Source organism: Marmota flaviventris, chromosome 13 (genome assembly GCF_047511675.1).
Source record: "Marmota flaviventris isolate mMarFla1 chromosome 13, mMarFla1.hap1, whole genome shotgun sequence".
NCBI lineage: Eukaryota > Metazoa > Chordata > Mammalia > Rodentia > Sciuridae > Marmota > Marmota flaviventris.
This window is the reverse complement of record NC_092510.1, coordinates 38,790,067-38,800,192: the sequence shown is the minus strand read 5'-3', so window position 1 is coordinate 38,800,192 and position 10,126 is coordinate 38,790,067. Positions and strand designations below refer to the sequence as shown.

General features: G+C 37.0%; 1 pseudogene; it reads right to left on the bottom strand.

Annotated features, from left to right (window-relative positions):
- Window positions 1-3,501: 3,501 nt before the first annotated feature.
- Window positions 3,502-4,146, bottom strand: LOC114107356 (UPF0711 protein C18orf21 homolog pseudogene; annotated as a pseudogene).
- Window positions 4,147-10,126: the final 5,980 nt, after the last annotated feature.

The following is a 10,126-nucleotide window of genomic DNA, read 5'->3' as shown; positions in this document are numbered from 1 at the left end:
ACACATACAGATCTGTATGGCCAAGTATGCAATATTTCAGTTTGCTGATCCACAGATGCCAGAGCTCTCCATGTCCAGACAGAATGGCCAAATCCTGCAGACATGTACCTCCCCGTCACCTGACCTCCTTCTATAAACTCTTGGCTATAAAGTATAGTTCAGTTCTCATAGAATTAGGACTTAATCAACTAGACAAAGATATTTTTTCAGAATTCTGTTCATAGTACATATACATGCAGACTCTTGTTTTATTGATTGATTTCATTTAAAACACTTTGGTTATAAGTGATCAAATACCCAATAAAAGATTGTTTAAGAAAAACATTTTAACTAATGTATCTGAAAGTTACGAGGGTAGATTCAGTTTCTCAGACACAAACTCATTTTTGGTCCTGGTCTCTTCTCTATTATTCAGCTCAGTTCTATTCTTTTTTAATTTTTATTATTTTTTTTCAATTTTTATATGACAGCAGAATGTATTACAATTCATATTACACAAATAGAGCACAAAGTTTTTATATCTCTGGTTGTATACAAAGTATATTCACACCAATTTGTGTCTTCATACATGTACTTTGGATAATGATGCCCATTACCTTTCACCATCATTTCTAACCCCACACCCCTCCCATCCCCACCCAACCCTCTGCTGTATCTAGAGTTCATCTATTCCTCCCATGCTCCCCCTCCCTATCCCACTATGAATCAGCCTTCTTATATCAGAGAAAACATCCAGCATTTGGCTTTTTAGGGATTGGCTAACTTCAATTAGCATTATTTTCTCTAACTCCATCCATTTACCTGCAAATGCCATGATTTTATTCTAGTTTAATGCTGAATAATATTTCATTGTGTATGTGTGTGTGTGTGTGTGTGTGTGTGTGTGTATATATATATATATATATATATATATATATATATATATATATATATAAAATCACAGTTTCTTTATTCATTCATTTATTCATGGGCATCCAGGTTGGTTCCACAGTTTAGCTATTGTGAATTGTGCTGCCATAAACAATGATGTGGCTGTGTCCCTGTAGTATGCTGTTAATTCCTTTGGATATAGATTGAGGAGAGGGATAGGTGGGTCAAATGGTGGTTCTATTCCCAATTTTCCAAGGAATCTCTATACAGCTTTCCATATTGGCTGCACCAATTTGCAGTTCCACCAGCAGTGCATGAGTATACCTTTCCCCACACATTTTCACCAACAATTATTGTTGTTTGTCTTCATGATAGCTGCCATTCTAACTGGAGTAAGATGAAATCCTAAAGTAGTTTTGATTTTCATTTCTCTAATTGCTAGAGATGTTGAACATTTTTTCATATATTTGATGACTGATAGTGTATTGTCTTCTGAGAAGTGTCTGTTCAGGTCCTTGGCCCATTTGTTGATTGGATTATTTGGTTTTTGGGGTGCTTAGCTTATTGTGTTCTTTATATACCCTAGAGATTAGTACTCTATCTGATATGTTGAGGATAAAAATTTGCTCCCAAGATGTAGGCTCTCTATTCACCTCACAGATTGTTTCTTTTGCTGAGGAGAAACTTTTTAGTTTGAATCCATCCCATTTATTGATTCTTGATTTTAATTCTTGTGCTATGGGAGTCTTATTAAAGAAGGAGGGGCCTAATCTGACATGATGGAGATTAGGGCCTACTTTTTCTTCTATTAGATGCAGAGTCTCTGATTTAATTCCTAGGGCCTTGATCCACTTTGAGTTGAGTTTTGTGCATGGTGAGAGATGGGGGTTTAATTTCATTTTTGTTGCATATGGATTTCCAGTTTTCCCATCATCATTTGTTGAAGAGGCTGTCTTATCTCCAATGCATATTATTGGGACCTTTGTCTAATCTAAGGTAATTGTAATTTTGTGGGTTAGTCTCTGTGTCCTCTATTCATTACCAGTCTGTTTTGGTGCCAATACCATGCTGTTTTTGTTACTATTGCTCTGTAGTATAGCTTAAGGTCTGCCACCTGTTTCACTCTTTGTGCTAAGGACTGTTTAACTATTCTGGGTCTCTTATTTTTACAGATGAATTTCATGATTGCTTTTTCTATTTTTATGAGGAATGCCATTGGGATTTTGATCAGAATTGCATTAAATCTGTATAGTGCTTTTGGTAGTATGGTCATTTTGATAATATTCTGCCTATCCAAGAGCAAGGTAGATCTTTCTATCTTCTAAGATCTTCTTTTATTTCTTTCTTTGGGGTTCTGTAGTTTTCATTATATAGATATTTCACCTCTTTTGTTAAGTTGATTCCCAAATATTTTATTTTAAGGCTATTGTAAATAAGAGTTTTCCATTCTGAGGATTTGTCTGATATACAGAAATGCATTTGATTAATGTGTGTTGATTTTATATCCTGCTACATTGCTGAATTCATTTACTAATTATAGAAGTTTTCTGGTGGAACTTTTTGGGTCTTCTAGGTATAGAATTATATCATCAGCAGATAGTACCAATTTGAGTTCTTCTTTTCCTATGTGTATCCTTTTAATTTCTTTCATCTGTCTAATTGCTCTGGCCAGTGTTTTGAGAACTGTTAAATAGAAGTGGTGAAAGAGGGCATTCCTGTCTTGTATCACTTTTTAGAGGGAATGCCTTCAAATTTTCTCCATTTAGAATGATATTGACCTGGGGCTTAGCAAAGATAGCCTTTAAGATGCTGAGATATGTTCCTGTTATCCCTAGTTTTTCTACTGTTTTGAACATAAAGGGATGCTGTATTTTGTCAAATGATTTTTCTGCTTCTATTGAGATGATCACATGATTGTTATCTTTAAGTCTATTGATGTGATGAATTACATTTATTGATTTACATATGTTGAACCAACCTTGCATCCCTGGGATGAATCCCACTTGATCGTGGTGCACAATTTTTTTGATTTGTTTTTGTATTCAATTTGCCAGAATTTTATTGAGGATGTTTTGCATCTATATTCATTAAAGATATTGGTCTGAAGTTTTCTTTTTTTGATGTGTCTTTGCCTGGTTTTGGAATCAGGGTGATACTGGCTTCATAGAATGAGTTTGGAAGTGCTGCCTCTTTTTCTATTTCCTGAAGATTATTGGTATTAGTTCTTCTTTTAAGGTCTTGTAGAACTCAGTTGTGTATCCATCCGGACCTAGGCTTTTCTTGGTTGGTAGACTTTTTTTTAAGCTCTCAATGTTATTTTGAAAGAAAATGGCTTAATGAAAACTGTTAAAACTAAAGGAGGAAAAAATACTATCATTCAATACCCACATATATCCTTAGTATTTACAAGAAACTTTCATATATTTTTTGATCCTCAATGGCCACCTGTGATGTTTTAGTTACTCACACTAATGAGATGTTTTCCCTATTACACTGAAGAATGCCAAGAAAAGTCTGCCTAATTTCCATGTATTCAAAGAATAAATAAGTTTTAAAAAAACTTTTCATATTATTAACTTAGTTTTAGAATTTGTATTGGAAAAATTTCTTATTCTCAAAGTCCAAAAGACTTCATAGAGAGGATAAGAAATTTCTGAAGTCAATCTTTGAATTTTGGGGGGATTCATTCTGACTTAAGCAACATTTTTAGTTGAGAGAAGTGTTTCTTTCCTTTTTTCACACTCTTTGAGGAACAAAGGGGTGTTGATCCTCCAGATATAGGTGTTCTGACAATCAATGCTGGGATCTTGCCTTTGGAGCCAGGTATATTAGGGGGGAAGCTTGCAGAACTTGGAGACTGTCTCTCTGGTCTCTTGGGGCTGAATTTGCTGGTAGGAGTGGTATGACTGCTCTTCAAAAAGCTTCTGCTTTTACCAAGATGTTTAACCGTTCTGTTGCATGTTTTACAAGTAATAAAAATACACTTTTGGAGTCTTTATACTTTTTGACTATTTTTGCTTCTTTAAAACTGAGTGTATTATTTCTTGCTTCTCGATTAAGAAGTTTCTGTATTCTGCATGTCAATTTGGCCTTGTGTTTGAGATGCACTCTAGAGTCATCCAGAACCAACAGCTGGAAACAGTATGGACACAGTTCTTCAAAAGTGCTCTTGTCATCGTGTAACAAACTATAGGCCCAGAGGAGATAGCGGGCCTGGCCCGGGCAGCTCTCGACTAGGCTTCGCACCACAGCCTCCAAATAGTGCTTCTGCCTCATCTTCACTACCACTCCCTTGCTGCCGAGACCAAGCGAAAAAAGAACTGGTTGGCAGACTTTTTTTGTTTTAAAAAGATAGACTTTATTCAAAGAGAGAGAGAGAGAGAAAGAGAGAGAGAGAGAGAGAATTTTTCAATATTTATTTTTTAGTTCTCAGCGGACACAACATCTTTATTTCATTTTTATGTAGTGCTGAGGATGGAACCCAGCGCCCCGCGCATGCCAGGCAGCATGCTACCAGTTGAGTCACATCCCCAGCCCTGGTTGGCAGACTTTTGATGGCATCTTCTATTTTGTAGCTTGAAATCGATCTGTTTAAATTGTGTATATCATCCTGATTCAATTTGGGCAAATCATATGACTCTAGAAATTTGTCAATGCCTTTGATATTTTCTATTTTATTGGAGTACAAGTTTTCAAATAATTTCTAATTATCTTCTGTATTTCTGTAGTGTCTGTTTTGATATTTCCTTTTTTATCCCATATGTTAGTAATTTGAGTTTTCTCTTTCCTTCTCTTCATTAGCATGGCTAAGGGTTTGTCAATTTTATTTATTTTTTCAAAGAATCAACTTTTTGTACTGTCAATTTTTTTTGTTTCTTTTGTTTCAATTGTATTGATTCCAGCTCTGACTTTAATTATTTCTTGTCTTCTACTGCTTTTGATGTAGATTTGTTCTTCTTTTTCTAGGGCTTTGAGATGTAATGTTAAGTCATTTATTTGTTGACTTTTTCTTCTTTTAAGGAATGAACTCCATCCAATGAACTGTCCTCTTCCAACTGCCTTCATAGTGTCCCAGAGACTTTGATATGTTGTATCTGTGTTCTCATTCACCTCTAATAATTTTTAATCACCTCCTTGATGTCTTCTGTGACCCATTGTTCATTCTCAGGAGCATATTGTTTAGTCTCCATGTGATGGAGAAATTTTTATTTTTTATTTTGTCGTTGATTTCCAATTTCATTCCATTAGGATCTGATAAAATGCATGTTAGTATCTCTACTTTTTTTTATTTGCTTACAGTTGCTTTGTGGCATAATATACGGTCTGTTTTAGAGAAGAATCCATGTACTGCTGAGAAGAAAGTGAATTTGCTCATTGAAGGATGAAATATTCTATATGTGTCAGTTAAGTCTAAGCTATCGATTATATTATTGAGTTCTATACTTTCTTTGTTCAGCTTTTGTTTGGAAGATCTATCCAGTGATGAAAGAGGTATGTTAAATCACCCAGAATTATTGTGTTCTTGTCTATTTGACTCTTCAACTTGAGAAGAGTTTGCTTGATGAACATAGACACTCAATTATTTGGGGCATATATATTTATAATTGTTAAGTCTTGTTGGTGTATGATTTCCTTGAACAGTATGTAGTGTCCTTCTTTATACCTTTTGATTAACTTTAGCTTAAAGTCTACTTTATTTGATATGAGGATGGAAACCCTTGTTTGCTTCCACAGTCTATGTGAGTGGTATGATTTTTCCCAACCCTTCACCTTCAGTCTGTCAGTCTGTGGATGTCTTCCTATGAGATGAGTCTCTTGGAGGCAGCATATTTTTGGATCTTTTTTGTTTTAGTTTTAGTTAAGTTTTGTTTTGTTTTTGATCCAATCTGCCAATCTATGTCTTTTGATTAGTGAGTTTGGGCATTAACATTCAAGGTTATTATTGAGACATGATTTTTATTCCCACTCATTTTTGCTTATTTTTGGTATTTAACATGACTTGGTTTCTCCTCTGATTAGATTTTCTTTTAGTGTAATACCTCCCTCTGCTGAGTTTCACCATTGCTTTTTATTTCCTCTTCATGGAATATTTTTCTGAGGATGTTCTGTAGTATAGGCTTTCTAGTTGTAAATTCTTTTAACTTTTGTTTATTATGGAAGATTTTTATTTCATCATCAAATCTAAAACTTGGTTTTGCTGGATATAAGATTCTTGGTTAGCATTCATTTTCTTTCAGAGCTTGGCATATGTTGTTCCATGATCTCCTGGCTTTGAATGTCTGGGTTGAAAAATCTGCTGAGATACGAATTGGTCTCCCCCTATATCTGATTTCTCTTTCTTGTGGCTTTTAAGATTCTATCCTTATTCTGTATGCTAGCATTTTCATTATAATGTGACTTGGTGTAGATCTGTTGTAATTTTGTACATTTGATGTCCTGTAAGCCTCTTGTATTTGGTTTTCCAATTCGTTCTTTATGCTTGGGAAATTTTCTGATATTATCTCATTGAAGAGATTGTGCATTCCTTTGGTTTAAAACTCTGTGCCTTCCTCTATCCCAATAACTCTTATATTTGGTCTTTTGATGCTGTCCATAATTCTTGGATGTTCTGTTCATGGTTTCTTATTTTCTTCACTGTGTGATCAATTTTATTTTCCAGTTTGTATACTTTGTCTTCATTATCTGATGTTCTTTCTTCCAAGTGATCTAGTTCGTTGGTTATGCTTTCTATTGAGTTTTTATTTGGTTTATTGTTTCCTTCAATTAAAAGATTTCTGACTGTTTTTTTTTCAGAGTCTCTATCTCTTTCTTGAAGTAATCTTTTGCATCCTGTATTTGCTTTCTTATCACTTTGTTGGAATGATCAATTTTTGCTCCTTTAGGTCATTCTTTAATTCACAGATCATTTTAATTATGAACCTTCTGAACTCCTTCTCTGACATTTCATCAACTTTGCTGTCCATGTGTTCTGTTAATTGTAGTGTCCTGGTTTGTTTGGGGCACTTTTCTCCCTTGTTTTTTCGTGTTGTCTATGTGTCTTCCTTTCTTGCAGTGTGGTTCTGAGATATTACAGTTTCTACCCTATATTCTTGTAGTACCCATGCAGATTGTCTGTACCTCACCTTGGTATTGGGCTTCCAGACCCTGCTGGTGTCCCTCATTGTATGCTACTGGAACTAAAGGTGGTGATGGCAATAGCAGAGGTAACTCGAGATAATAGTGGAGGTGCCCCAAGATGGATGCAATATCTTACAGAGTTGGGGCTGAAAAGGTGGTCTTTACACTGTCTTTGGGATGCCTGCTCTGAGATGTAGCTGCTTCTAGGCCCTGTCTGTTGTTGAAAAGGTAGGGGCTACTGCATGGGGAAGGCTATGGCAATGACTGCAATGTCCCAAGATGGCTGTAAGTTAGGCTTGGGCTCCCAGATGGGGGAAGCGGGTGGGGGGGTGGGCAAACTTGGACCTACCCTGGGCCTGGGTCCTGAGAAAGTTGATGAGGGCAAATCTGATCCAGGCCTGACCTCCCGATGTAGTCTGTTGGTCAGAAGTGTTGATCCTGTGCCACAGGCTGGGCTCCAGCTGATGTCTGCTGATAGCAGGATGGACCCGGGCCAACTGTGAGCCTGGGTCCCGTACAGGTCCGTGTGGACAGATCCAGGCCATTCCTGTCCTCCCACAGTAGTCTGCTGGCTGGAAGAAGTGGTCCTTTGCCAGAGGCTAGGCTCCACAAGGTGTCTGCCTATGGCAGGATGGAGCCGGGCCTACTGTCTCAGTTCTATTCTTCAGTAGACTTTTCTCTCCTGGCAGTGATGTGCTTTTCAGAAGATCTAGATTTATGATCTTTATCTCAGTGTTCACTTGTGTTTTGCCATAGTCTGAACAAAAGTTTTAAACTTGTCTCTCATTTGATCAGATACTTAACCAAGTCTTTCCCCTGAGGATAGGGTGATAAGATGCTCTGACTGGCTGAGACTGAGCCACATGCCAAGGACAGTATCAAGACCAAACAAGCTACAAAATTTCAAGAAGTAAAATATGATTCCCAGAATAAACTCTTGAATTGTTACAATCAGAAGAACAACAATAGTTCAATCCCTGGTACACACCCCCACCCCACCACCAATAAAAGTGCAACTATCCACTGGATAGAACAAATGAGAGATATCTACCATTCTTGTCTGATTGATCTACTTCTTCCCAATGATATGGCTTCAATAGGTCCAATTCTTTTTTAAAAAAATTTTTATTGTTGGTTGTTCAAAACATTACATAGTTCTTGATATATCATATTTCACACTTTGATTCAAGTGGGTTATGAACTCCCATTTTTACCCCGTATACAGATTGCAGAATCACATAGGTTACATATCCATTGATTTACCTATTGCCATACTAGTGTCTGTTGTATTCTGCGGCCTTTCCTATCCTCTACTATCCCCCTCCCCTCCCCTCCCCTCCCCTCTTCTCTCTCTACCCCATCTACTGTAATTCATTTCTCCCCCTTGTTTTTTTTCCCTTTCCCCTCACTTCATCTTGTATGTCATTTTGTAAAACCATGAGGGTCTCCTTCCATTTCCATGCAATTTCCCTTCTCTCTCCCTTTCCCTCCCACCTCTCATCCCTGTTTAATGTTAATCTTCTTCTCATGCTCTTCCTCCCTACTCTGTTCTTAGTTACTCTCCTTATATCAAAGAAGACATTTGGCATTTGTTTTTTAGGGATTGGCTAGCTTCACTTAGCATAATCTGCTCTAATGCCATCCATTTCCCTGCAAATTCTATGATTTTGTCATTTTTTAATGCAGAGTAATACTCCATTGTGTATAAATGCCACATTTTTTTATCCATTCATCTATTGAAGGGCATCTAGGTTGGTTCCACAGTCTTGCTATTGTGAATTGTGCTGCTTTGAACATCGATGTAGCAGTGTCCCTGTAGTATGCTCTCTTTATGTCTTTAGGGAATAGACCGAGAAGGGGAATAGCTGGGTCAAATGGTGGTTCCATTCCCAGCTTTCCAAGAAATCTCCATACTGCTTTCCAAATTGGCTGCACCAATTTGCAGTCCCACCAGCAATGTACAAGTGTACCCTTTTCCCCACATCCTCGCCAGCACTTGTTGTTGTTTGACTTCATAATGGCTGCCAATCTTACTGGAGTGAGATGGTATCTTAGGGTGGTTTTGATTTGCATTTCTCTGACTGCTAGAGATGGTGAGCATTTTTTCATGTACTTGTTGATTGATTGTATGTCCTCCTCTGAGAAGTGTCTGTTCAGGTCCTTGGCCCATTTGTTGATTGGTTTATTTGTTTTCTTATTGTTTAATTTCTTGAGTTCTTTGTATACTCTGGATATTAGGGCTCTATCTGAAGTGTGAGGAGTAAAGATTTGTTCCCAGGATGTAGGCTCCCTATTTACCTCTCTTATTGTTTCTTTTGCTGAGAAAAAACTTTTTAGTTTGAGTAAGTCCCATTTGTTGATTCTAGTTATTAACTCTTGTGCTATGGGTGTCCTATTGAGGAATTTGGAGCCCGACTCCACAGTATGTAGATCGTAGCCAACATTTTCTTCTATCAGACGCCATGTCTCTGATTTGATATCAAGTTCCTTGATCCATTTTGAGTTAACTTTTGTGCATGGCGAGAGAAAGGGATTCAGTTTCATTTTGTTGCATATGGATTTCCAGTTTTCCCAGCACCATTTGTTGAAGATGCTATCCTTCCTCCATTGCATGCTTTTAGCCCCTTTATCAAATATAAGGTAGTTGTAGTTTTGTGGATTGGTTTCTGTGTCCTCTATTCTGTACCATTGGTCCACCCGCCTGTTTTGGTACCAGTACCATGCTGTTTTTGTTACTATTGCTCTGTAGTATAGTTTGAAGTCTGGTATCGCTATACCGCCTGATTCACACTTCCTGCTTAGCATTGTTTTTGCTATTCTGGGTCTTTTATTTTTCCATATGAATTTCATGATTGCTTTCTCTATTTCTACAAGAAATGCCGTTGAGATTTTGATTGGCATTGCATTAAACCTATAGAGAACTTTTGGTAATATCGCCATTTTGATGATGTTAGTTCTGCCTATCCATGAACAGGGTATATTTTTCCATCTTCTAAGATCTTCTTCTATTTCTCTCTTTAGGGTTCTGTAGTTTTCATTGTATAAGTTTTTCACCTCTTTTGTTAGGTTGATTCCCAAGTATTTTGTTTTTTTTGAGGATATTGTGAATGGAGTGGTTGTCCTCATTTCCATTTCAGAG